The 27,911-nt window shown below is 43.7% G+C and overlaps 1 protein-coding gene across 6 annotated transcripts in view; it reads left to right on the forward strand.

Annotated features, from left to right (window-relative positions):
- The window catches only part of WWTR1 (WW domain containing transcription regulator 1), an 837,533-nt gene that overhangs the window by 448,798 nt on the left and 360,824 nt on the right, over positions 1–27,911 (forward strand). The window lies entirely within an intron of this gene.

Genomic DNA, 27,911 nt, shown 5'->3' on the forward strand with positions numbered 1-27,911 from the left:
TATACATGTGTGTGTGTGTATGTATATATATATATATATATATATATATATATATATATATACATGTGTGTGTGTATATGTGTATACATATTTAGCAGATTGTACATTTTCTCTCTCTGACAAGCCAGACAACTTGATGTGCATTAGCTAAAACTGGGAACATTTTTAAGAATGTCTGTCTGTCTGTCTATTTATACTCTGGAAAATAGTGGCAGTCCAAAAAAAAAAAAAATTGAAAGAGCCAGATGAAAAAACGCGATGCTGGTAAGGTCTTTTTTTACCTCTCAAATAGTCCCCATGCTTTATTCTCCCATGTGTCTCTATCCTATTTTTGGCATCTTAGCGCACCTATGGAGAGGGATAGGAGAACTGGTAGTTATGGTTGTATCCCACCTAGTATTAAGAGGCTTTGTATGGTTTCTAACTCCTGCATGGCAGCCATCAAACACATTGCTGAAGCCGGGCCTGCATTGCATGTGCTTTCGAAAACACATGTTTCCACCTTTATGAAGGGGGATAATATGGGAGACTTTCCATATTCTAGGGATGTGTCCTTCACTGATGGTTCTATTGATGAGAATGGAAGTGGGATAGGCAATGGCTTTGGCTGCCTTTTGTAGATATTCAGCCGGTAGTTGGTCTGCTGAAGGAGTGCGCATGGTTTCAGTTTTTGGATAAGGGTAAGAATGTATGTTGTTGGGACTGGTTGGAAGAGAAATGGAGGGGGTGGGTTAGACTTAGAGTTGGATATAGTTAAGTTCTGAGTAGATAACTGGCAAGAGTTTGAATGGCCTCAGTGAAAAAGGTATTAAAGGCATTAGCAGTCTGCTTGGGATTCTCCTGGTCTGTGCCTTGTGGGTTTGGTGTGATGGATTGACCTGGGTGTAATTGATTAATACTCGCCCAGAACTTTTGTGGTTTATTATGGTGAATCTGCTGGAATTGTAAGTAGTAGTTTCTTTTGTCAGACTGTATAGCTTTTTTTAGTTTCATTTCTCAGCTGTCTGAAGTTTTGTTGGTCTACTGGGTTTTTAGTTAAAATGAGATGTGTTCCAGTATTTATTTCTGAGATGGATGTTTTGCCTGGTTTCTTTTGAAAGTCATGGGGCAGATTTAGTTCTCATTCTAATAGAGCGGGTTGGTGCATGGTGGGCTAGTATGGCTAGGAAGTTAGAATTAAAGTGATTAACAGCTTCCTCCAGTGTGAGGTATTTTAAGGGAGACCAGTTACATGCTCTTAGTTCTCTCTGGAAGAGATTGGGGTTGGAGTTTTTCTTGGTTCTAATTGTCCTAAATATGGTTGGATTATGTAATTTGGTTTTAAGCCTGATATAGGTTAATGAGTGGTCACTTACATCATCAGGGAGGGTTCCAACTTCATATGTCTGGGGGTGATTATTTATGATAATCCAATCTAAGGTACGGATTATGATCCTCGCATCTGCTCAGAATTCCAGATTTTATCATTGAAAGGTGGATGACAGTAATTTAATTCACAAATTTTGGCAACTACCCTTGTATACATAAAAAAAATCCACAGGCCTTTGAAATTAATAAAGAAATTCTTTATGTGAAATAAAAGTAAGCAATACATTCCAGTAATCAGGAGTACAAGTAATTTTAGTACTGGTCAAAGAGTTACCAAAAATGATTTCAAATTGATGGCATTTAAAATGCCAAATGTCTGGTTCTGTTACCACCAGCTGAAACTTTACTGTAATCTATCTACAACTAACATTGTATAATAGTTTAACAACTCATAAGCAGAATGTATAGTCTTGAGATCACAGTCAGCAAGTCTATAAAGTCCACATTACTTCCAAGAGGTAAGGAAAGGCTAGCTGTTTATTTTTGTCAGTTGTCCTGTAAGTTTGGAAAAGTCACGTGTGAGAGTATGCCCACATGGTTGCTTAAGAACAAAACACAATCAGCAGCACTGTGTCTTGTGATGAGACCCCCTCAGGTCAGTCAGCATAACATTTTCTGTTTAACTTCCTTTAAGTTTCAGATCTAAGCATCCTGTATGCAGAGTTGCTCAGTTGTGTAGAAAGTTCTAGTCTATTTATGACAGCATGGACATTTTAAAGAAATGGCAGTTTGCTTTTACATTTTTTACTTCATAGAATTGTGTGAGCCTGTCACAGAGGATTGCTAGGGTTTTCTTCCTTTGAGAAGGGTCTTGTTGGTCATTCATTTCTAATTGCACCATATCTGTATGGCTTGATTATTATATTGTTTCATTCATGTAGCAGGCCTGTCCCTGACCAGATTAAGCCTAATGGCTGTATTCGGAGGGCATCACCATGTCCCTCTAGCAGGTATTTGTGCGTTATCTGTTATTCTCTTTGTACACATTTACCCGACACGTACACTTTGAATTTTGTTTGTATGAGATGAAAAGGGTTTTCCTTTGGATAGCATTGCTCCTGGATTTCCTGATTTCATTAGTTCTTTTTTTTTTTTAATCCAACACTAATTGGAAAGGGTCCTGTTTGAGGACTGTACACTGGGAGTTGATATTTTTTCCTGGAGTTTACTTTGATGTGAAGTAAACATACGTGCTACACATAGTGATAGATCTCTGAAGGAAACTTGGGTGGAACATAATCATGCACTGGATCATATTGGGGAGACATAGTCTTGAACTCGGAAGTAGGTGGGAGGGGGCACAGAAAGCATATTGTAGGGTCTAACTGCTTCCTTCACAGAGAGTGTTGTGAACCCATGGAATGAAGTACCTAAATGGGTGACTTAGATGAAATCCACAATAGAATTCAGGAGCTTATAGGTCAGGTTTGAAGGAGGTGAAGGGAACAGTAGGAATAGAGGGAATAAAAAATGGTACAGCACTTAAGCAACAAACTAAATAGGCTTGATTTAACCTTCTACTGCCTGGCTAAAGTAATACAATTCCAGACTGGTGACATTCATTGCCTACCTTTTCTTATTTGTTTTCCTCTACAGGAAGCATAACTTTTGAAATCTGTAGGGCTTTCACTGCCATTCTCTAGGCTTTAGCTGTTCTCACAAATGGTCTTTTTTGTTTTCAGTACTGTCCACACAGTGGTCTCCATGTCTGGAATCACTAAGGAATTTTGGCTACATTGGAGGCCAAGGCACTGGTTTGTCTGGAAGTCATTACTCACTGCTGAATCTTCTGACAAAGATCAGCTGATACGGTGAGCACCACATATATGTTCCGTCACCTGTTTGTTCCCTTACCCAGATTCCATCCATCCCCAAACCTAGGTTCTGAGCTGCCTGGTTAATAGCTCATATGTTTGCAGCAGTGAAAACAAGCTGCTATCACCAAAATAAACATCTGTATTGACTCCAGCTACTTACTCAATTCTAGTTGTGATGACCTCCCAAATGCTGTTATTAGTGTGTGTTATGGCTGGTCTTAGTGAGATGGTGCTTAAGAACAAGCCGTAAGGCATTCATGTTTAGTGCAGCATCAAGTTAATGCTATGGTACCATCCCTGGGATGCACTGAAAGGCTGTCTGAGAGAGGAAGAATTGTACAGGTAACTCAGAAGTGCTTTGTTACTCTACTTTTTCTCTGTTTGAATTTACTTAAGGTATTTCAATCGATGTAATAAAGCATACTTAAATGTTGTGCTGCTCAAAATAAATACCATTATACAATGACCCCCCCATTAATATTCAAAAACGTAAACGCTGAATGGTCAGCGTGCACGTTGTAAGTCAGAGTTATAGTAATGGAAAAAGGTCAGGTCGCCCGGACTTTTCCATTACTATACCTCTTTTTTTACAGCAACGGAGAACGCAAGATCTCCGTTGCTTCACACTGCCTCGCTATGTTAAACGAGTTTAACATAGCGAGACAGCTTTAAAAAAAGCAACGGAGATTCTCCGTTGCTTTTTTTAAAGCTGTCTCGCTATGTTAAACTCCTTTAACATAGCGGGACAGTTTGTAAAAAGCAATGGAGATCTTGCTTTCTCTGTTGCTTTTTTCAAAACTGTCTCGCTATGTTAAATGGGTTTAACATAACGAGACAGCTTTAAAAAAAAGCAACGGAGACTCCGTTGCTTTTTTTAAAGCTGTCTCGCTATGTTAAACCCATTTAACATAGCAAAACAGTTTGTAAAAGCAACGGAGATCTTGCTTTCTCCGTGCTTTTGCCCACAGCTCTGATGTACTGCGTAGGCATGCGCTTGAGTACATCAGAACTCCCGCAGAATACCAGACAACCGCGGAAGGGCAGCAAGGAGTTATACAATGCCATTATTTAAGAAAAGTAATTATTATTTTTCTTAAATAATGTCATTATAATATAATAACCACTTCTGGGTGTGGGTAATGCTGATTTACCCATGGTTGGCTTTTACTGGCTTCGCCCTCGTGACCAAACCACACCAACCGTGAGTAAATCCAGCATTACCCACACCCAGGCGTGGGTTATTGCTATATTCTATACTTCATTAGTAATTAAATAAGAGGGAACAAATCCTACATCAGCAAGCCAGTCCAAGGACAACTTAAATTACAAGTTGGGTGGCACAGATGTTCACAGTAAGACCAGAAAATGAAATTACTATGCCCTTACCCCTATGAGTTCTGTACGATGTGTGAGCTGGTAAATCCTATTGGAATCACTAACGTATGCTACAAACTTCAAGAATGAAAATGTGATGCTGTGTGTATTGGAGATCTTTTTTTTGTTGTTTTAATTGTGGAAGCCTATTACCAATGGAAACTACATCAGACGCAGTCTACTCAAAGTTTTAAACTTTTACCTAAATAAAAAAAAAAAAGTACCCACTGACAGGATGAGATGACGTTTCCTGCTGATGCTAATGCTGAGGTTTAGTCTTAAGACTGTAATGATAGCATAGCCAAGGCTAGAAAATGCAATTACCCGGATTGTGATAACAGGCCATCATTTACAAGTCCTCCTTTAAGGCACTTGTGCATTACTGTGTCTCTCATTACTCTTTGACTGTGTATCTGTTGGCCATTACTGTACGGTAATTTGTGGCTGACATGGGCAATGATCTGAATGTTTCCACTTTTAAACAGCTCATTGGAAGTATGATCATTGCAACCTCATGGAGTAAAGCACTGCATTTTATTTTTGTTTCAATTGTACAATGACAGAAATGAAGAATACACTGAAATTGGTTTAGGGGCAAATGACCTGACTAAGGCATCACATTAAAAGCAGCATGATTTTTTTTTTGTTGCACAAATTCCAGGAAATCTGTGAACTAGCTCATGAGCAGATTTGGCAAACTGCAGAAGTTTTTTTTGGTTTGCTCTGGTGCTTTTGACAGAGGTAATGCAGTATTTTTATCAGGGAGATAAAATACAGTACAACTTTACAGCACTGGCAATGAAAGGACTGTGTGGAAGAGGGTGGGTTTGAGTGGCTGAAGCCAGCTTGCCCATCCTGGAGTGGCAGGAGGCAAGATGGCCCACACCATTGGCAACACTTAATTGAAAGTAGGTGGTCACCCATGGAATAGGCCAGGACAAGCTTGTGCTCTCAAGCTATGCATGCATCTCTGTCACAGGTGACGTAAGTGGGAGAGCACATACCATTCCAAACTCAGATACCCATGGTCAGTCAGCTGGCTGCCTGTGGTGAGGGGACTTTGCTGCTATTGGAGCTGGAAAATAAAGCTCTGAAGTGTACATCTGTGTAAACCATTTCCAATTTTAAGTAGATAAACTTCTCCGTCTTCACTTTCCATCCGTTGTCATCTGCTGCAGTTTTTCCAGGACCATTGGAACCTCTTCTCAGTTTTTAGAAAAGCTCACTTTTGACCTTAAGGCCTTTTCTTTTGCTCTAAATTTGTGGAATAGCCTTCATGCCTTGATTCTAACCAGAACCTTAAGCAAAAACATCTTTGTACCATATTTTTAGCCATAACATTTACAATTTGTACCTCAGTACTTTTAGTTCATACCTGCATTATACAATTTATGTAACATAATTAACTTTTTTCCTGAGCCTTTGCACAACTGTCAGTAATGTCATACTATTGTACTCTTTTTGGTCTTTTGGAAGTTGTATGATGGAACTGCTTTCTTCTGTTGTCTTGCAGAATTATGACTAAGATGATGTCTTTCTATTCACTTGCTGCAGTATTCTTAACCTGAGGGATCTCCTACCTGAAGGCGACGCAATGTTGGCCAGTATACAAAAGTCTTGTACTACTGTAGGGTACGTGGGACGTTGCACATAGGCTGCAGTCGGACATAGGCCATAAAAGTGATGTACACACATACCATCCTGAGAACTTTTCTGCCGCCAGTTAGAATGCCATTCCAACTGTCGGTCTAATCATTTCTATGATTGCAACTTCAGCATTTGCTAGATAAGTGCCCTGTTGGGGAATATTTTCTCTTTACTACTGTTTTGGTTAGGTCATCCAAGAAGGGTAAGTGCCAGTGTGGAAGACAAATTCCACACAGGAACAGCCATTCACTGTGTCTCTCTTGTTTATGGCCTAGCCATGACCACAAGTCTTGTAGCATTTGCCACCCCTTCATACCGAAGACCCTTAGAAGCAGGCTCTCTTCTCTTGTTATTTGTTTAGAGAACCAGTGGCTTAGGTTGTTAGCTAACCATATGGAAGGCACCTCAAGGTCCGACGCTGAGCAGGTGAAGCACAAGGCCAAGAAACCTCGTCCTGTGGCTTCCACTGCACCTGCACCATCAGACGTTTTTCCCGAGGTGCTTGTCAACCTGGAGGCTTGTCCAACTTTAGGCACGGATTCACAGGTCGAGCCAAGTTCTGAGGCCACCTTGACTTTGGCTGTGAGCACATCTTTGGAGGTAGAACAGACGTTCAGTCAGGATGTCACGGGGGAACCTAGGCTTGAAAGTCCTAGGGGCTACCATGAACTCAAGTAAGAGAATAGCCAGAGACTTTTGAATGCCAGCTTTTGTCCAGTTCTCCATTGCATAGAATTGTTTCTCCTGCAAAAAAAAAGCAAAAAAACTAAGCATTTACCCCCTGCCAGAGAGGTCCCTACATATTGGCAGGCCTTTTCTCAAAGCTTGTTTCAGGCCTTCATGACACTCAAACCACCTTCCTCTCAGCCTACTCCTACAACTGCTCCTCAACCTTCTCAGAAAAGGATTAGGGACAATGACTCCTCTGATGCATCAAAGGAATCTTTGGATTACTGAACACAAATTCCCTTTCCCTAGGAATATGTTTCCCATGGAGTCAGTTGTTACTGATTCCCCCTATGGAAGAGAGATCTTTTGGTGAAGCTCTTCTGAAAATGGGAGAACACTTTAAGTGGGACACCTCCCACATTTCTGATGTCCAAAAAAGATACTATCAGCTTCTACAATTTGATGTACTTGGCCCATCTGCAGTTCCACCAATGCATCCCGCATTTCTGGATGCCGTTCATAATGCTTCCCAAACCCCAGACTCCCAGGCCCTGGCTCTCAAGAAGCCCGACCACTTCTACAACTAAGAGTTTACTATATTTAAATATCTACAGGAAAAAAAACAAGGAACTCAAGGAGTTGAAACATCCTGGATGTCCTTCAAGAATGCAACTGCAGTCATAACATGTGGGTTGTCCTGCCTCAGGCAGCCCTCGGTCGGCCGGATTCCAAAGTCTGGGTCCGACGTCGGCTGATGTCACATTTCTCTCCGATGTCAGAGCGGCTGGAGTATATAAGCATCAGCCGATGCCATTTTCTTCAGTCTTTCTTGCCGCGCGGTGCCCGAAGCAGAAGCAGTTCGCAAGTGCCGGTCGGTCAGCTCCTGTATTCTACGATACCGAAGTCATCAAAAAAGCTAAGTACCCCGTTGGGGACCTTTTCTTGCCTCAGCCGATGTCAGAAATTACTGAAAAAGTTAACAATTGTCTTTCTTGTGGTAAACAAATACCTCATAAGGATTTCCACTCTGACTGTCTCCCTTGCCTGGGCCCAGACAACGACGTCTCGGCCTGTGTAGCCTGTGCTCGCTTCAACAAGTGCACTCTCAGGCGCCGGGCGGAGTTCGCTGAAGATTTTTTCGGCGATAATTTTGCTTACACCATGCCGTCGGATATTCCGACATCGCAAACTCCCAAAAAGCGTAAAGACCGGGACCGACATCCTCGGCCCGCGTCTACTACCGACTCCATGCCAAAACCTAGAGCAAGTGCTCCGGTTCCCTCTGAGACGGTCTCTCCACCGCTCCGAACCGAAGACACCGCATTACCGACGACTCCGATTCCAGACATTACTCCGCCAGTTATAGATTTTCCTCCGGATACTGAAACCGAGGAAATGCCTGAGACCATTGCTGTAGACAAGGTCACTCCTGCACGTGGAGCTGCCAGGCCCCCTATGGCCATGTCTATTAAGGCCTACACTAGGGCTAAGGAAGCCAGCAAAACAAAGCATATTACTTCTAAATCCTTACCTCAGCCGACTCCAGAGACACAAATTATGTCCATGGCTGCTGATTTAATTTCCATGATTAGAGGTTCACAGGCCCATCCTGAGAGAGGATCCCAGCCCCCTCCTGATAAAGGCCCCGGGTTGAACCCTCTGACCCTACTCCTTCAGATGAAGATTCTGAGGGCTCTGTCCACTCTGATAGCCAGGAAGAGCTCTTTCAGACCTATGAGGACTCTGATGCAGAAGATTCCATCCCCTCGGCCTCCCCTCCTGAGGATATTTCTTTTGGGGAAGTTCTGCACACCATGAGGGAACATTTCAAGTGGCAAGGTCAGGAATATTCTGATTCTAGGAAACGCCTTAGGACTTTCCTTAAGAAGCCTCAGCACAGGCCCTTAGCTATTCCTCCTGTACTTGATGTTCTGGATGATTTGTATTCTGACTCTAGTGCTACCCCTGATTCTCTTCCTCCTGCTCCAGCCAAGCCAGACAGGTATTACAGGGTCCCAGAAACTCATTCCCATTTATTCCGGGCCCATACTGCTGACTTAGAAACTATTTCACAGGGGCCTAAAGGAGTTTCAGCCTCCACTTCAAAAAATCCTTTGCCCTCCAACAGGGAAGCTAGGTCATTAGAGAGATGGGGCAAAAAGGTTTACACATCCACTACCTTATCTATGAGAGCTTTAAATTGCCTTTTTCATATGTTACAATATCAGGATTATCTGTTAGAAGACTTACAAAAAACATTAGCCACTCCTGATCCTTTAGACAGGAAGACTTTGCAGGAAGCTGTACATAACACTCAGCAAGTAAGCAATCACTTCCTGCAGTGTGGATATGATGCACTGGAAGCTTCATGTAGGGCAGCTATGACAGGGGCAGTCATTCGTAGACATGCTTGGTTAAAAGATCAACCTCTACCAGATCATGTAAAAGCAAAACTTCTGGATGCACCTTTGGAAAAGAACAAGCTTTTTGGTGCAAATGCTAAGGATGTGTTAAAGACCATCGAAGAAAAAGCAAAATCAGTTCAGACAGTGAAAGATTTCCTCCAGGTCCAACCCCCCAGATTCAGTAGGAATTGGCCTTCAAAAAACTGGTCCTTTCCTAATCCAGAAAAGTTTCAAAGGAGTAAGAACAGACGTGGCCGAGGAAGAGGCCAATACAGAGGCCCTTACAGAGGATGACAATGGCAGCCAGGACACCAAAGAAGTGACGCAGGGGTTTCACCTGCCCCACAATCACAATCTCAATGACTTTCCTCTCCTACCGCCTACCAGGGAACAACTAGAAGCTCCCTTGGGCGGGAAGTTATCTCTGTTTGCAGAAAACTGGCACAGACTGACAAAGGACAAATGGATTTTGGACATTATAGACCGAGGGTACAGGTTTCATTTTCATACCTTACCAAGAAAACAAGGCATGCCAAACCTACCACAAAATCAGAGGGCAGAGGCTATCAAGCAAATCACTCTGCTGACTCAGATGAAAGCAATAGAAAGAGTTCCACAACAAGAACAAGACCAGGGTTTTACTCAAGACTGTTCCTTGTTCCAAGAAAAGAATCTCAATGGAGACCAATACTGGACTTGTCCGCATTAAACACCTTTCTCATAGTACCAAAGTTCAAAATGCTGACCTTACAGCAACTCCTTCCCATGCTGGGCAAGGGGTCGTGGCTGATTACTCTGGACCTCAAGGAGGCATACCTGCATGTCCCTATCAGACACAGTTGCAGAAGATACCTCAGATTTCTTGCAGGGCCAGAGCATTATCAATTCTCAGCATTGCCATTTGGCTTATCTACTGCCCAGAGTATTCACAAAATGCCTGGCTTCAGTAATTGCTCATTGCAGGCTCCAGGGATACAAATTTACCCGCACCTGGACGACTGCCTCATACAAGCGACGACAAAATGATGTTGACAAAAACCTGGATTATGTCATAATTACTTCAAGCTCTGGGATACACAGTCAACTTCCAAAAGTCAAGACTGCAGCCATCCCAGCAAATAATCTTCTTAGGAGCCAAACTAGACACAGCCTCTCAGATGGCTTTCCTGACAGAAGACAAACAAGAGAAGTTAACTCATTATTTCAAAGGTTTAGCAAATCTCACCCAGATGACTGCAAGGAGATTCCTGCAGGCCCTGGGTTTCATGGCATCCTGCATTCTCCTGGTTCCATTAGCAAGACTACACATGAGAAAGCTTCAATGGTACCTAAAAAGCATTTGGTCTCAACACAGCAACAACTTGGAGACAATCATACCACTCATTCCATGCCTACAAAAGGAATTCCTATGGTGGGCCTCGGTGAGCCAGGCAAACACAGGTATGTCATTCAAAAAAACACAGATAACACAGACCATGACTACAGACGCCTCAGACCTTGGATGGGGGGAGCTCATGGAAGGCAGGTGTATACAAGGACAATGGTCTCCAAAGGAAACACATCTGCATATAAACCAAAAGGAAATGTTGGCAGTAATGTATGCCATCGAGGCCTTTCAACACCAACTCCAGCAAGGCCATTTACTGATACGGACAGACAACACCACTGTGATGTGGTACATAAACAAGCAAGGGGGCACCCACTCTTACCCCCTTTGCAGACTGACAATGCAGCTTTGGGAGAAATCACTGAGCCTAAACATCCAGTTACAATCCCAGTTTGTTCCAGGAAAAGACAATGTGTTGGCGGACAGCCTAAGCAGGAATTTCACAGATCCACACGAGTGGAGATTACATCCGAAGGCCTTCAGACAACTCACTTCGACATGGGGCAAGCCAGCAGTGGACCTATTTGCCTCTCACCTCAACCATCTTCTACCAAAATTCTGCACAAGGACATACCATCCAAAAGCTTGGAAAATAGATGCCCTCTCATTCAACTGGAACTCCCTAGCAATCTATGCATTCCCACCTCTGCCTCTGATGACCTCAGTATTACTAAAGATCAAAGCAGAGAAACCCAAGGGAATCATAATAGCTCCGGACTGGCCAAGACAACACTGGTACCCACTACTACGGAGCATATGTCACACCAGGAGGTGGGCCCTTCCCCAGTGGCCTCTACTTTTGACTCAACACAATTTCGAAAAACACTGCATCCAAATCTTCAGACACTGCAGCTAACAGCCTGGGAGATCCCATAAATAAATTCAGCTTATCTCTCTCCAAGGAAGTTCAGCGGATACTAACAGAGGCTCGAAGACCATCCACCAGAAAGGTTTACTTAGCAAAGTGGAAAAGATTCAGCAATTGGAATACCAGCAAGGGACATGATGCATCATTGTTGAACATCCCACTCATCTTGGAATATTTGGCAGATATGTTGAAGAACGGCCTCTCATATTCTTCCATAAAGATACATGCATCTGCTATTTCAGCTAGATACAACACTGATCCTCCTGTTTTTTCTCACCCTTTACTAAGGCAATTCCTCAGGGGAATCAAGAACATTAAGCCACCAAGAAAGGCCCCAGTGCCAGCCTGGGACCTCAATTTTGTCCTAGAAAAACTGACTCTACCTCCATTTGAGCCGGCAGCTTCAGTTGACTTGCAATTTCTCTCTTGGAAGACAGCTTTCCTGTTGGCAATTACATCAGCAAGAAGGGTTTCGGAGCTACAGGCCCTAATGGCAATGCCACCCTTTATTATTTTTCACAGAGACAGAGTTTCATTAAGGACCAACCCTACTTTCATGCCAAAGGTGGTATCTAGGGTTTCTTTAAATCAAGCAATTCATCTGCCTGCTTTCTTCCCCAATCCTGAGAACAAGGGGGAAAGACTGTTGCATACCTTGGACATTCACAGACAACTTCGTTACTACCTGGACAGAACCAAGGCCAGTAGGAAGTTTGAACAACTTTTTGTAGCTTACGCCCCTGCAGTCCAAGGAAAAGCAATTTCAAAACAGATGATTTCAAAATGGATTGGACATTGCATCAGATTCTGTTATTCCTTTCATGGAAAGACTGTTCCAGCCACTGTCAGACCACATTCCACCAGAGCTACAGCCACCTCTACAGCATTCTTAAGAGGGGTGCCTACTAAGGACATTCTAGAAGCTGCTACATGGAGCTCCGTGCATACATTCTCCAAACACTACAATCTCCCTCTATACTCCAGATCCAGAGCAGGCTTTGCTTCGGCAGTCCTGCAGGGTCTGATTGCCACACCATCTTTTTCCTAGAGCATTCCTCCTCCCCCAGCTAAGCTATGGTATTCTACCCACATGTTATGACTGCAGTTGCATTCTTGAAGGACATAGTACAGTTTTGTACCTACCATAAATGTAGATGTCCGATAGACATTCAACTGCAGTCGGATTTTCCCACCCTCCATACCCCTCTATGCCTAGGGTCCACTCCTATCCCTGTTTCTCTTAGCTGGGGATATCTGTTATGGTGTATTTACTTTATTGCTCATTTATTTGTTTGGAATCCTGTTTTTGTCTTCCAATTTGATTACAGCCTTCCTTGGAGGGCACCTGGCATCTGGGGCAAGAAACACTGAAGAAAATGGCGTCGGCTGATGCTTATATACTCCAGCCGCTCTGACGTCGGAGAGAAATGCGACATCAGCCGACGTCGGACCCAGACTTTGGAATCCGGCCGACCGAGGGCTGCCTGAGGCAGGACAACCCACATGTTATGACTGCAGTTGCATGTCTATCGGACATCTACATTTATGGTAGGTACAAAACTGTACTTTTCTCTTGTGCCCAAGTTTCATGGGAATTTCCCATCTAAGCCTGTTTTCATCCATAGCCACACCCAGCACTCATCCAGTAAGTCTTCTAGAGGAGGCAAGAGACAACAGAAGCCTAGGGGTTCACAGGTACACCTTCAGAACAAAGGCAGTCCTTTCCTGACAATGCAGGGAGTCTGTGATTACCCTGCAGATGTCTGTCCCCCCCTTTCCCTTCACCTTTCAAATGCTCAGAGTCTGGGAAAGCATCACCCAAGACCTCTGGTTTTCTGAGAGCAGCTGCCTCAGTTCTCAAGCTTTGGCAACAAGGCTACATTCAAAAGGTTATTCAGACCTCGAGAGGGGGAAAGGCTTCTATTCAAGATTGTTCTTAGTTCCCAGAAAGGATGGCCTTTGGAGACCAATCCTTGAATTTATTCCATCTTCCCACCTGCTTAAAGGTTCTTTCCTTCATAATGTTGACATGCCAAACTTTGATGTTCATCGTGTTACACTGCTGCTGTCATCACACTTGGGTTATCCTGCCGTCAGGTGGTTCCGCAGTTGGCCAGAGTTCCAAAGTCTTGGTCCGGCGTCGGTTGCTGTCGCTTCTTCTCTGACGTCAGTGCGTCAGGGGTATATAAGAGGCATCCAACGCCATTTTCTTCAGTCTTTCTTGCCGCGCGGTGCCCGAAGCAGAAGCAGTTCGTAAGTGCCGGTCGGCCGACTCCTGAGATTTTCAAATCGAATTTCAGACCGAAGTCTTCAATAAAGCTAAGTACCCCATTGGGGAACCTTTTCTTGCCTCAGTCCGATGTCAGAAAAAGTTAACAATTGCATTTCTTGTGGGAAGCAAATACCTCATAAGGACTTTCATTCTTATTGTATTCTTTGCCTAGGCCAAGACCACGATGTCACAGGTTGTTGGTTTTGCGCTAAGTGTAATAAACGTACTATAAAACATCGGTTTGATTTCGCACGACATTATTTTGGTAGGAAATCTAATTATACCATGCCGTCGGAGAAACCGATGACGGAATGCATAAAAAGCGCAAGATTAAGGACAGGCAGCCGAGGCCCAAACCAGACTCCGAGGCCTCTGCTGGGACCGTCGCCGGTTCTCCGGTTTTCAGTGAGGCGCCTACGCAGCCCCTGACGACCGCTGATTTAGAGCCTCAGACAGCTTCCGATTCCCAAGCGGAGATTTCTAGGCCTCCACAACCTTCATCTTTAGCCCCTTCCGACTCCAGGGCTGAAGGTGATTCCGGTGCAGTTGAAACGCCTTCAGTTGCAGAAGGTGTCTTCAGACCGACTACATTCACTATTAAATCCTATGCAAAGCTGAAAACTCCTTTAAAAGCAAAAAAGACTGTACAGCAGTCTCCAGTACAAGGCCCCATGCCTAAGAAACAGATGCTTAAGATGGCTGAAGATTTAATTACCCTAATCAGGGGTTCCCATCCCCCCCCTGATAAAAGACCAAGACAGGAGGAGGATTACGCTTCCTCTGACCAGGTCTCAATTTCGTCAGATTCTTCAGAGGAACAGGAATACTCTTTTCCCCCTTATGAAGATTCTGATGCTGAAGAGTCTATTCCCTCAGCATCTCCCCCAGAAGACTACTCTTTTGGGGAAACTTTACATACCATGAGGGAACATTTCCACTGGGAAGGCCAGGATTACTCTGATTCTAAGAAAAGGCTCCGAGAGTTCCTTTTACTACCCCAGCACAGACCACTGGCTATTCCACCCGTATTAGACATTGTGGATGATGTTTATTTAGAATCTAGCCTTAACCCAGACTCTCTACCGCCTGCACCAGCCAAACCAGACAGATACTACAGAGTCCCTGACTCACACAAATTCCTATATAAAAGCCCTGTTGCTGATCCAGAAACCATTTCCCAGGGTCCCAAAGGGAGGTTAAGGTCTCTAGTGCTAAAAATCCTGTACCCTCTGAAAGGGATTCTAGAGCACTAGACATGGGGAAAGAAAGTAAATACCTCAGCTACTCTAGCCATGAGGGCCTTAAATTGCCAGTTTTACATGCTGAAATATCAGCAATACCTGATGTCTCGATTAAAAAAAAAATGATCACACATTCAGAACAGCCTGATTTCAAAGAAATGCAAGATTTGTTGCATGCAGCTGAACAAGTGGGAAAACATACTTTGCAATGTGGATTTGATTAATTGGAGGCTTCCTGTAGAGTAGCAGTGACTGGGTCTGTCATACGTAGGCATGCTTGGTTAAAAGAACAAACCCTACCTGATCATGTTAAAGCAAAGTTATTGGATGCACCTCTACAGCAGGATGTTTTATTTGGTGTAAAAGCAGAAGAGGTTTTAAAGAAAATGGAGGATAAGGCAAAATCTATGCAGACGGTCAAGGATTTTTTACAGGTTCAACCCCCTCGTTTCAGCAGAAATTGGCCAACAAAAAACTGGTCCTTTCCAGCTTCTGACAGACCACAGAGGGGCAAATACAGACGCCCAAGGGGCAGAGGTCAGTCACAAGGCCCTTACAAACCTCGACAATGGGGTACCACAACACAGAAAGGAGGAGAAGACAGGTCCCAAGCTATCAGAAGACAAACACAATGACTCAGCCCTCAGACTGCCAAGCAAATCTCTCTTGGCAGCTCCCTTGGGAGGAAAATTAGCACTTTTTGCAGACAACTGGCACATCATCTCAAAAGACAAATGGGCCCTAAATATTGTCTCACAAAGATACAGATTCCATTTTCACACTTTACCAAGGATAAAAGGAATGCCAAACCTGCCACCAAATCAATGGGCAGAGGCTCAAAAACAAATTACAGCTCTCATGGACATGAGAGCCATTCAACAGGTACCTACACAGGAGCAAGGACAAGGATTTTACTCAAGACTCTTTCTAGTCCCCAGAAAGGACAAAGCCTGGAGACCCATTCTGGACCTCTTAATTCTAAACACCTATCTGCAAGTACCCAAATTTAAGATGCTGGGCAAGAAGGCTTGGCTAGTAACATTGGATCTCAAGGAGGCATACCTGCATGTCCCTATCAGACAAAATTGCAGAAGATACCTCCGCTTTATTGCAGGTTCAACTCATTATCAATTCTCTGCACTGCCCTTTGGCTTATCTACTGCGCCCAGGGTCTTCACAAAATGCCTGGCACCAGTAATTGCATACTGCAGACAAAGAGGAATTCAAGTATATCCATACCTGGACGACTGCCTTATTCAAGCAGAAAGCAAGGACATTCTTTTAAAGCATGTGGAGTTTGTCAAACACCTATTAAGTTGCCTAGGGTACACAGTAAACGAAAATAAATCAAAACTAGTGCCCTCACAAGACATAATATTCCTGGGTGCCAGCTTAAATACAATGGCCCAGATGGCTTATCTCATGCCAGACAAGCAAGAACAACTGACTCAATACTTCAAAATGATGGCAACAAAGACCCAACTCCCTGCAAGAAAAATTTTGCAGGCCTTGGGATTCATGGCATCTTGCATACTACTAATACCATTTGCAAAACTGCATATGAGGAAATTACAATGGTACCTGAAAAGCGTATGGACTCAGCACAGCCACAGCTTGGAGACAATGATACCACTCATTCCATGTCTTCAACAGGAGTTTCTATGGTGGGCTCAGGCATGTCACCTCAACAAGGGTCAGCCTTTTATCTTGCCCACAGCCAGGCAAACTATAACAACAGATGCATCGGATTATGCTTGGGGAGCACACATGGCAGGACAGTGCATTCAGGGCAAATGGTCTACAGATCAAAGAAGTCTGCATATCAATCAAAAAGAAATGCTAGCTGTACAAAATGCCCTAACAGCTTTCAAGGACCTCCTACAACCAGGACAACTCCTAATAAAGACAGACAACACCACGGTAATGTGGTACATAAACAAGCAAGGGGGGTACACACTCCTACCCCTTATGCAGGCAAGCAGTGACCTTGTGGAACACAGCACTGACCTACCAAGTTCAACTACAAGCACAATTCCTGCCAGGAAAGAAAAACACATTGGCAGACGATCTAAGCAGAAACATCATGGATCCTCACGAGTGGCAACTAGATCCACAAGTATTTGTAATGATGACTCAAAAATGGTGCCCAGACATAGATCTGTTTGCCAACCCCCAAAACTGCCAAAATCGGAAATTTTGCACAAGGACATACCACCCACTAGCTTGGAAAGTGGATGCCCTCTCATTCACTTGGAAAACATTAACAGTGTATGCCTTTCCTCCACTGCCTCTTCTAGCAAAGGTACTGCTGAAAGCCAGATTAGAGAGGCCACAAATGATACTCATTGCTCCAGACTGGCCACGCCAACACTGGTATCCAATACTAAGGAACATGGCTCAAGGCCCACCATGGATTTTGCCTCAAATTCCTCACCTGCTCATTCAGCAAAACAATCAGATTCTACACAGCCAGCTCAAGACTGCATGGCAAATTACCTAAGCAACCAGTCACCACTTCTCTCTAAAGCTGTTATGGATGTTATTCTGGAGGCCAGGAGGCCCAGCACCAGGAAAACCTATTCAGACAAGTGGAAAAGATTTTGCGCCTGGAACCAGGCTAAAGGCCAAAATCCACTTGTTCCAAATATTCCTCCGATTTTACAATATTTAACTGAGATGCTGCACAAGGGACTTTCTTTTTCATCTATTAAGATCCACGCCTCAGCGATTTCATCTTACTACAACATGGATCCTCCTATATTTTCACATCCACTGCTAAGACAGTACCTCAGAGGGGCTAAGAACATAAGACCACCCCGGAGAGCACCAACACCAACTTGGGATCTCAACTTTGTCCTGGAAAAGCTTACACTGCTGCCTTTTGAACCAGCTTTTACAGCTGATTTATAGTTTCTGTCATGGAAAACTACCCTGCTGCTAGCAATAACTTCAGCACGAAGAGTCTCAGAGCTACAGGCCCTAATGGCAGTGGAGCCTTTCATCATTTTTCATCAAGACAGAGTCGCTCTACGAACTAACCCTTCCTTTATGCCAAAGGTGGTATCCAGTGTGGCCCTAAACCAAACCATTCATTTGCCCACCTTTTTCCCAAACCCCCAGAACAAAGGAGAAAGGCTCCTGCATTCTTTGGACATTCACAGGCAATTACGTTACTACTTGGATAAAACTAAGGCTTTCAGAAAATCTGACCAGCTCTTTGTATCCTATGCTGCAGGCTCACAAGGAAAAGCTGTTTCAAAGCAGACCATTTCAAAATGGATAGGACATTGTATCCGTTTCTGCTACACACATCATAGGAAACCTGTACCTGTTAGCATTAGGCCCCATTCCACCAGGGCTACAGCTACATCAGCAGCCTTTCTCAGAGGGGTACCAACCAAGGATATTCTTGAGGCTGCAACTTGGAGTTCAGTGCACACCTTCACCAAGCACCATCACCTACCTCTATACTCTAAAACCAGAGCTGGCTTTGCCACAGCAGTTCTGCAGGGCCTACTAGCTTCTCCAAACCCTGTTTAGTTCCGCCGCTCATCCTTAGCTTTGGGATTCAACCCAAGTGTGATGACTGCAGCAGTGTAACACGATGAACATAGTACAGTTTTGTACCTACCATAAATGTAGATGTTTGAGTGTTCACACTGCTGCAGTCCAGGTTACCCTCCCTCCATCCCCTCTGACCTAGCTGAACTTTTCTATGCCTTTCTATCTTGAACAACCTTTGTGGTGTATTTGCTTGTAACTAAAGGTATTCCTTTTATTTCCTTTGCAGTTTAATTAGCAATATGTATTGCCTACCTACTTGGGGGCACCTGACATCTGGGGCAAGAAAAACTGAAGAAAATGGTGTTGGATGCCTCTTGTATACCCCTGGTGCACTGACGTCAGGGAAGAAGCGACAGCAACCGACGCCGGACCAAGACCTTGGAACTCTGCCCGACTGCGGGACCGCCTGACGGCAGGATAACCCAAGTGCGATGACTGCAGCAGTGTGAACACTCGAACATCTACATTTATGGTAGGTACAAAACTGTACTTTTCCTCTTATCCTGCCACAAGGATATATGGCATCTCTAGGTATAAAAGATGCTTAGCTTCACATCCCCATTCACCCCATGTTCAGGAAATTCTTGCATTTTCTGTGGGTCCCTGGCATTTTCAATTTTCTGCCTTACCCTTTGGTCTTTCTACAGTTCCGAGGGTATTCACAAAATGCCTGGCTCCAGTGACTCCACATTGCAGCTTTTGGGTATCCAGATTTTTCCATACCTGGATGACCTGCTTTTATAGGCCTCAACTTCCCACACACTACTCCAAAACCTGGAGCCCACCATTTCCTTCTTTGGAAAACTGGGGTTCACCATTAACTTCAGGAAGTCAGTCCTCCCCTTCACAGGACCACATTTTCCTGGGTTTTTGAATCCAGACAGACATAATGAGTGTGTCACTTCCACTTCAAAAGGTGCAGGACCTTCTGTTCTCTTTTCATTCCCTTCTCCCCTTGACTTGCATCATGGCCAAGGAGTTCTTCAGGGTGCTGGGGTTCATGGCTTCAACCATTCCCATGGTACTGATAGCAAAAGTCCGCATGAGGAACTTCCAGTCAGTTCTCATATCTGTGTGGACCCATCATTCTCATCCACGGGGGGGGGGGTGTCAAACCCCATCTCCCTTGCAGGCTGGCTTTTCTGGTATGGGAATTTCTTGCAAAATATCACATGACTGTTCAGGCAGTGTCCATTCTTTCCAGTTGGAATCTTGTAGCAGACTCTTTGAGCAGGTTCCTGACTCATGTCCCACAAATGGATGCCTCACAGGGATGTATTCCTGGACATAGTCTACCAATGGAGTATTCCTCAAATGGCTTTATTGGCCTTACCCCTAAACAGTTTCAAAATTTTGTGCCAGAGTCCCAAGTCCTTTGGTTTTGAAAGTAGGCGCACTCTCCTTCTCTTGGAAGGGGGTGTTTCTTTATGCATTCCCTCCCTTTCCTCTAATACCAAAGATCCTGTTAAGATTTGACAAAACCAACCAAAAATCTTGCTGCTGACTCCCTTTTGGCCACGATAGTACTGGTTCCACCCTACTGTACATTTAACCAAGGGCTGGCACCACAAGTTACCCCACATAGCGGACCTTCTCACACAGAACAAAGGATCCCCGATGCATCCACACCCGTCAGCGCTACAGCTGACACTGTGGGTGATGGGATTGTAATCCCCTTCAGGCACCTATTCTCAGAGGACATGCTTAGGGTTTTCCAGGAGGCCAGAAAACCCAGTACTAGAAAGTCTTACATTTCCAAGTGGAAAAGATTTTCACTCTGGTGTCTCTCTAAGAACCAGCACCCACTGATGGTGAGAATCCCAGTGGTTCTGTCTTACTTGTGTGAATTGCTCTCGGCTTGCTTTGTTTATTCTGTCAAAGCTCACATCAGCCATTTCTGCTTGTCTGCCTGTATCATCCAGATTTGAGGTGAAGCAATTCCTTAAGGGTGTCCTTACTATTAGGCCTCCTAGGAAACCTATTCCTCCTCTTTGGAATCTTTAATTTTGTTCTAGAGAAATTGACCTTGGCCCCCTTTTGAGCTCACATCTTCAACCTCCCTCAGACATTGCTCTTAGAAAACTGTTTTACTAGTGGCCTTGACTTCAGCCAGAAGTGTCGGAGCTACAAGCCCTTATGGCGGTACTCCCTTTCTTGGCCTTTCATAAGGACATGGTATCCTTGAAAACAAATCTTTCTTTATGCTAAAAGTGGTTAATGAGTTATCTCTTACCCAGCCCATTCAACTACCTACCTTCTTCCTTTCTCCCCAAAACCACGGTGAAAAGGTACTGCACTCCTTAGATGTACATAGACAACTTAGCTTTAGTCTTGTCCAGATAAAAATCTATCAGGAAGTCTGATCAGCTGTTTGTGAACTTTCATTCAAGGGCTCTGGATTTACTCATTTCGAAGCAGACTGTTTCTTCTTGCATTTCCAAGACTATTTCCCTTTGTTACACGCTCGATGGAAAGAGCCCATTGTCACCTGTGAAGGCCCATTCTGCCAGAGCTGTGGCTTCCTCTAAGGGCATTCTTTAAGGGCTTAGATAACAGCGCCATCCTTGAAGCAGCCACTTGGTCTTCTATTCCTACCTTTGCCACACATTGCAAACTGGATGGCATCTCCAGATCCAGAGCCAGATTTGCAAAAGCCATTTTACATGGCTTCATTGAGAGCTCCTCTGATCCTTCCTCCTCCCTTCCTTCTTGATCTTTGGCCCTCTTCCTAAGGTTAAGAATACTGCTGCAGCGTTCTGTCCCACTCTCCTTCCCCGCTGATCTATTGTTTTGCTTGGATGTACTGACCTTTCATATCCTTAGTTTGGCATTCTTCCTGGGACTTTCAGTTCTGAGGATGGTATGTGTGTGCATTTTTTTTTATGGCATGTGTTCTACTGCAGCCTACGTGCGATAACCCACGTACCCTATATCCTTAGTTTGGCATTCTTCCTGGGACTTTCAGTTCTGAGGATGGTATGTGTGTGCATTTTTTTTATGGCATGTGTTCTACTGCAGCCTACGTGCGATAACCCACGTACCCTACAGTAGTATAAGACTTGTGTGCAGCACTTGGTTCTTTGGTTCAGTTCAGGTTAGGTGACTTCTACAGGGAATATGGATGTCTCCTTTTGTCTGAATGGATTTTCATTCTGTGTTAGTTTCTTCCCACATCCCAAAGGCATTCCATAACTGAATTGATGACCTTTCAGATTATATCTATAGGTGTGTGTGTGTGTGTGTAGGTGTAGGTTCTGCAGTGGAATAGCACACATATAGGATTTTTCTTTACTTTCCATCCTAGTTCCAGTTGGGGTCACAGCTTCCCTGTCAACATGAATTAGATTAAGAAATGAATATATTTCTATCCTTGAAACAGTACCATCAGCTCCTGAAACTGTCCAACATTTTTGCAGTGGCTAATAAATAGAAGTGGTTTCCAGAGTTTTGCATTACTTTGTGTAGCGTTGACTTGTGGTGAATTTTCTAATATTCCATGCATCTGTCTCCCTAACAAAAAAAAAAATCACTTGTGAGCTAATATTTGTTTTCATTAATTATAAATATGCATATTAATCATCTGGTGTGTTACTGCAAATTGATGTAAATGATCTAAATTAGGAATGTTCTCTCCAAAAGCATTGAAATTGCTTCATTGCAAAATCTGAAGCAAGCTTGTTTTGGAGTAAGTTTAAAACAAAAGGTCATGCATTCTTCTGCCAGCTAATGCTGCTTTAGTAGACAGTTTTTACATCTGCTACCACTTTATAGTAAACAGATCACCTTGTAAAATACCTGGTGGTCTAAGTTTTTTTTCTGTTTTATATTTTATGATGCTGATTGAATGCATTAAGCTTTCTTTCAGAGGGCAGTAGCTCTCATCTAGGCCATGCACTTGGCTGTAGTCTATTTTGTTTATAGCTGTATTGCTTTGAGTGATATAATTTTTGTAATGAATGAGGTTTTAATTGTGCAATGTAGCTTTTATGTGTATTATTTTCATTTTGCTGTGTTAAAGTAACAGGAGACCAAGTGGCCATCTCCTCTTAGACCCTGAGCAGCATGTGGTTACATCTTACCCCAGAGTGCTGATCTGGTGTGTGCTTTTTTGCCACAGCTCTTATTTGATCTAGTGTGTGTGTGTGTGTGTGTGTGTGTGTGTGTGTGTGTTATTTTTTTGGCCTGACACTCAGTTGATCTGGTGTGCACTTTTTGACCTGAAACTTGTGGAGGTGGAAGCACACATGCTTTGGTCTTTGTCTCTTAGGTCAGCAAGAGACATCGATATGCACAGGGCATGCCTTTAAGTGTATAAGGGCTGTGTCAGTGTTCATTTAGCAGAACTCCTGTTTAAAGTATGTATTTTTTGCATTTGTTAACCAGGTGAGTGGGCTGGTTTACGGATCGAATGTACAATTACTCATTTACAAAGTTTGAAAAGAAAATATGAAATAGTTTATCCATATTTATTATATGACGCAGAAATTCAAGGAAAACGTAGAAAACTAAATGTAAAAAAAAAAAAAAAAAAAAACCACTGCCCAGTTGAGAACTGGGTTGCATTATTTCTGTAGTATCGCACCCCAGTAAAGAAATATTTAAGGATAAACGGCCCCAGATGTGTGTAGATGTTACCGATGGCTTTTTGGTGGTTTTACGAAACACAAGATCATGTGAGCTGAGTTGAGATGTTAATGTCAGATGTATTACTTACCCTTGTAATAAAAAGTTATAATTTGTGTACACACAATTAATTGACCTGTTTTGTAGGTATTTATTGTTAAAATTATCGGATGCAGGATTTGTAAGGCCCAAGCAGATTGATTTTTAAAGTTTGCTGGTGTCTTGATAAGTGTAAACTGTATAACCCGTATGGAAAAAATAAATTAAAAAAAATAGTGAAATTCTGGGACCATACTGAAATATAATTTCAGACTGTGCTAAAGCAATTATTCTGTAAGGAGCCTGTGCAAGTAAGAGTCTCTTGTCTTTTGGCACTTATAAAAAGACTGACTGGCTGTCCTCTGCAAATGGCCCAGACTTGTCAGGAACTGAACTCTGCTGTAAACCTAGATGCCATATAGTGTCATCTTTCTCGTTTTGTCCATCTGCTGGTTTACCTTTGCAGTTAGTTTTTTCTGTCTGTGTACATTTACAGTTAGGAAAAACTGCACTGTGGAGGAAGCCTTAGCATTGTTGCAGACCTGTACGTAGGTTTTTAATTTCAGTAGTTATAGTAAAATAAAGAAATGGGGATAACTCCTTCCCTCTTTGAGCTGTAACTTCCATTGGCTGCATCCTGAACCTTATGACACAATTGGTATATCCTCACAGTTCAAACAGATATTCATATCTCTGCAGCCATATGTATTAAATGCAAATGGCGTACTGCTCAACACAGTCTAATACTCCTCATGGTAGCATTATGTGATTCTGGGCCTCAGTCTGTATTTTTAAATCAGAATGAGCATAGGTTCATAGGTTCATATGTAGGTACTAGGCTATCTGCCCGAAGGCATTTATAAGCCTAGCCAGAATGTGTTTGCGTTCGCCGCCCGCTTAGATTAGTTCCCTGTGCCTCTGTCCAGCAGAGCCACTGAAGTGATCCCCGGGGTAAACTTAGTTTCCCATCCACTCGTCAAGGTTTCTTTTGAAGAGTGTTAGCGAGGAGCTCTGCCTAATGTAGATTGGAATCTTGTTCCAAAGCATGGGAAGTCTCTGGGACAGGAATCTATCCTTCCAGCACGTGTGGTTGTGGTGAGGTTTAGATCCCTAGAGCATGTGGCTCGAGGGGATAAGGTTTTCTTTAGGTGGAGCATGTCCAGTTCTGGGTTGGACATGGCCTTGTATGTCCGGCAGAGATCACCTCTGAGTAGGCGGTATGCAACCGAGTACAGCTGGAGTTTCTTCAGTCGAGCTGCATAGGGCATCTGTTAAAGGCCAGTGATCCTCTTGGTGAGGTACTTCTGTGGTCTTTCCAGCTGTTGCAGGTGTCTTGTAAGGTACACCCCAAATGGGGCATTGTACTCTATGACGGGTCTGATGAGTAGAGGGGCACATTGACCTCTTTTGATCTGGATGCGAACCCTTTTGTGATTAGGTGGGCCACGTAGAAGGATTTTCTAACCACTTTGGCAATGTGATTATCAAAGGTGAGATTATTATCTACTTGGGTCCCCAGATCCCTTATTACGTCTTCCGTATTTAGGGGACTACCACCTATGTGGTAGTTTGTGGGTACTTGTTTTTTCCAAAGGGAATGACTATGCACATTTTGGCATTTAGCTTGAGGCCATGATTTTGACACCAGTTATCTGTCTCAGTGAGACCCTTTTGGAGGATGTCTGTGTCAGCCGGAAAGTCAGTTATAGCCCCTAGTTTGCTGTTGTCTGCGAACTTGGTCAGTCATAGTCCTCCTGTGCTTCCCTGTACCTCTGAGAAGTATATGCCAAACAGGAGTTCTGTCAGTGAGCCAGTTGGTAACCCATCTTGTGACGTAGGGGTTTATGTTGAGGCTGGTGAGCTTGTCTATAATACCAGAATGGGAAATGGTGTCGAAGGCCTTAGCGAGGTCTAGATAGGCTGTGTGTACCACCTTTCCCTCGTCTATAGCCTTGGTAACTGTCTCTAAGTCCACCAGGTTTAGAAGGCATGATCTGCCCTTAACAAAGCCGAACTGGGTAGGGTCCAGTGTTTGGAGGTTCCCAAGTCTCTGTTAATGAGTTCCATGATGATGCACTCCATAGCCTTGCAGACCAAGATAATCAGGCTTATAGGGCGATAGATCCCAGGGTCTGTTGTGGCTCCACCTTTGTGGAGCAGAATAACCGTTGCTGTGTGCTACTCTATGGGTACGTAGCCTGTGGAGAGGCTGAGTTTCAACAGTGTGTTTAGGTGAGGGGTTAGTTCATCTTTGTGCTGGTGTAGGACGCAGCCTGGAACACCATCCAGTCCCATTGATGCTGTGTTTTTGGCTTTGGAGAGGGCTGTTTTAACCTGAGTGTCTGTGATTTCAGGGACTCTACATTCTTCTGGTATAGTTATGGGCCCTTTTGGGGGTGAGAGGGGGGTGAAGTTTGCACTGAACCTGTCTGCCAGGATGTTGGCGATATCTGTCTGTTCAGTGTATTCTGTGCCATTCTGCACTAACTCCGAGCAGATCTGAGCATTGCCACTTAGATTCTTTACATAGCTAAAGAATATCTTGTGGTTATCTTTGGAGTCCTTGGCAATTTTTCTTTCAAAGCTCACCTTGGATGATTTTATGAGGGATCGTAGTTTCTTGCTGATGCTGATCAGGGATGTCTTCCCTTCTTGGGATTTTACTCTTTTCTGTACTAGTTTCCTCCTCCTATTGTATAGCTTGTTTTTGGCAGGAGTCCATCAGAGTGGTTTCCTTTTCTTGGAGGAGTGTGTCTTGGTTTTGCTTGGGATGGCATGATCCATGCATTCTTGTAGGTGCCCGTAGAATGCATTAGTAAAGGATTTTGCAGCTTGGACAGCGTTATCCTTCTGCATGGGGGCTTTGAAACTTTCCACTTCTGTCTTAAGTAATGTGAAGTTTGCTTTTGAAAAGTTTTTCACAGTGGTTTCCTTGTCCGGGGGGTGGGGGCGGAATGTGGATATCCAAAGTGATTAGTTTATGGTCAGATCTAACCAGTGAGGGGTTGACCTCCGGTGTGGAACACCGGTCACCCATATTAGTTATAACCAGGTCCAATATGTTGTCACTTCTGGTGGGAGTGTTGACCAGTTGAACCAGGACGTTTGAGTTTATAAATTCTAGGAAATGTTGGGCAAGGGAGTTAGCAGTTCTCCCAGTTAATGTTTGGGTAATTGAAATCACCCAATATTAGGGTGTTTGGTAGAACCTTTGTTTCCCAGTGTTTCCAGAAATGCGGAGTTGGGGGTCCTGGGACATGATGGGTGATCTGTAGCAAGCTACAATTTGAATTGTAGTTTTGCCCATTGTTAGTTGCACGTGGATGATCTCTGAAGCATCGTGCTGTGCCACTAACCTGGAGATGTGGGTATCCTTGATGAATATGGATACACCCCTGCCTTTTGTATTTTGGTTTGGGTTCTGTGACCGAAATGTATGGTATGAATTGTAGCCTGGTAGTGCTGGAGTGCTCTCTGGAGCCTTAAACCAGGTTTCTGTTACTGCACATATATCAATTTTCTCCATACTGAGGAGTGCCTCGAGTGCGTGCATTTTGAGGTTTAGACTTCTGGCATTGAGTAGCATTACCCTCAGTTTTTTGTTACTTTTGCTGTTTACGGCGGTGGGTTTGTCTTTTGAGCCATACCTACAAAAGGCACTATGGGAGTGACAAGAGCCTTGGCCATTATTGGAAAGCCTAAGGGTGACAGGTGCAAGCCGTCTCTAGTGAAGCAGCATGGCTTGTCGAGCCTGTCATCCCAGGTGGACACACACTGGATCCCCTTTGAATGACACCAGAACCTTAGCCAATTGTTGAAATCGAGAATTTTTTCTTTATACCGTCGTATCATTTTTGGTGAGGGAAGGATGCTACTCAGGGTCAGGGTCATACCGGCCTGGGCTACGTGATCAGAGAGCTCTTCCATGTCTCTCTTCATGTGACCAGGGAGGTGTACGGCTCAGGTCATTCACACCAACATGGACAGTAACAGAGTCATATTTGTATATGTTCTGGAGTGACCTGAGTGCTTGTGTTATGTGGCGGATTCTGGCACCTGACAGGCAGCTAACAGTAGCCCTCTCCTTATTCAGCCTAGTGAGTGGAAGTCAGTGTGCCTGACTATAGAGTCACCCATTACTAGCATGTTGGATATGTTATTTTGCCTTAAGGGCTGTGATTGCATGGCACACTGGTTTTGTGAAGTATGTGTTTCATGTGAAGTATGTGTTTCATGGTTTGTGTTTGGGGGGGGGGGGGTTGGAGGTTGCTTGGATGTTTGCTTTGGAGATCTCTGTTGGTTTTGCAGATTTTTATTTAGTGACTTTGAGTATGTTTTCACGTATTTGTGTGCTTTTTGCCGGTGCTGGTTTAAAGCGTCTATGTGAGACTGGTGGTGTGATGCAAGTATTTCCCTTCTCCTCTTGACTGTCTGATCCAGTCTTGGGTTGAGAGAACTTAGCCTCTAAGCTTACTCTACTGCAGTGACCATTCAAGCTACACACCTACTGCAAGCAATGTTTTGCTCCTCCTGCTTTGAGCCTTCTTGTAAGGCTAAACAATTCTGTCTGCATCGATTGGTTACTGTAATGATTAGAGAAATATGAAAATTATGAAATATAAATAGCATGTTAACTA

This window comes from Protopterus annectens, chromosome 4.part1 (assembly GCF_019279795.1).
Source record: "Protopterus annectens isolate FY-2018-M chromosome 4.part1, PAN1.0, whole genome shotgun sequence".
NCBI classification, from domain to species: Eukaryota; Metazoa; Chordata; order Ceratodontiformes; family Protopteridae; genus Protopterus; species Protopterus annectens.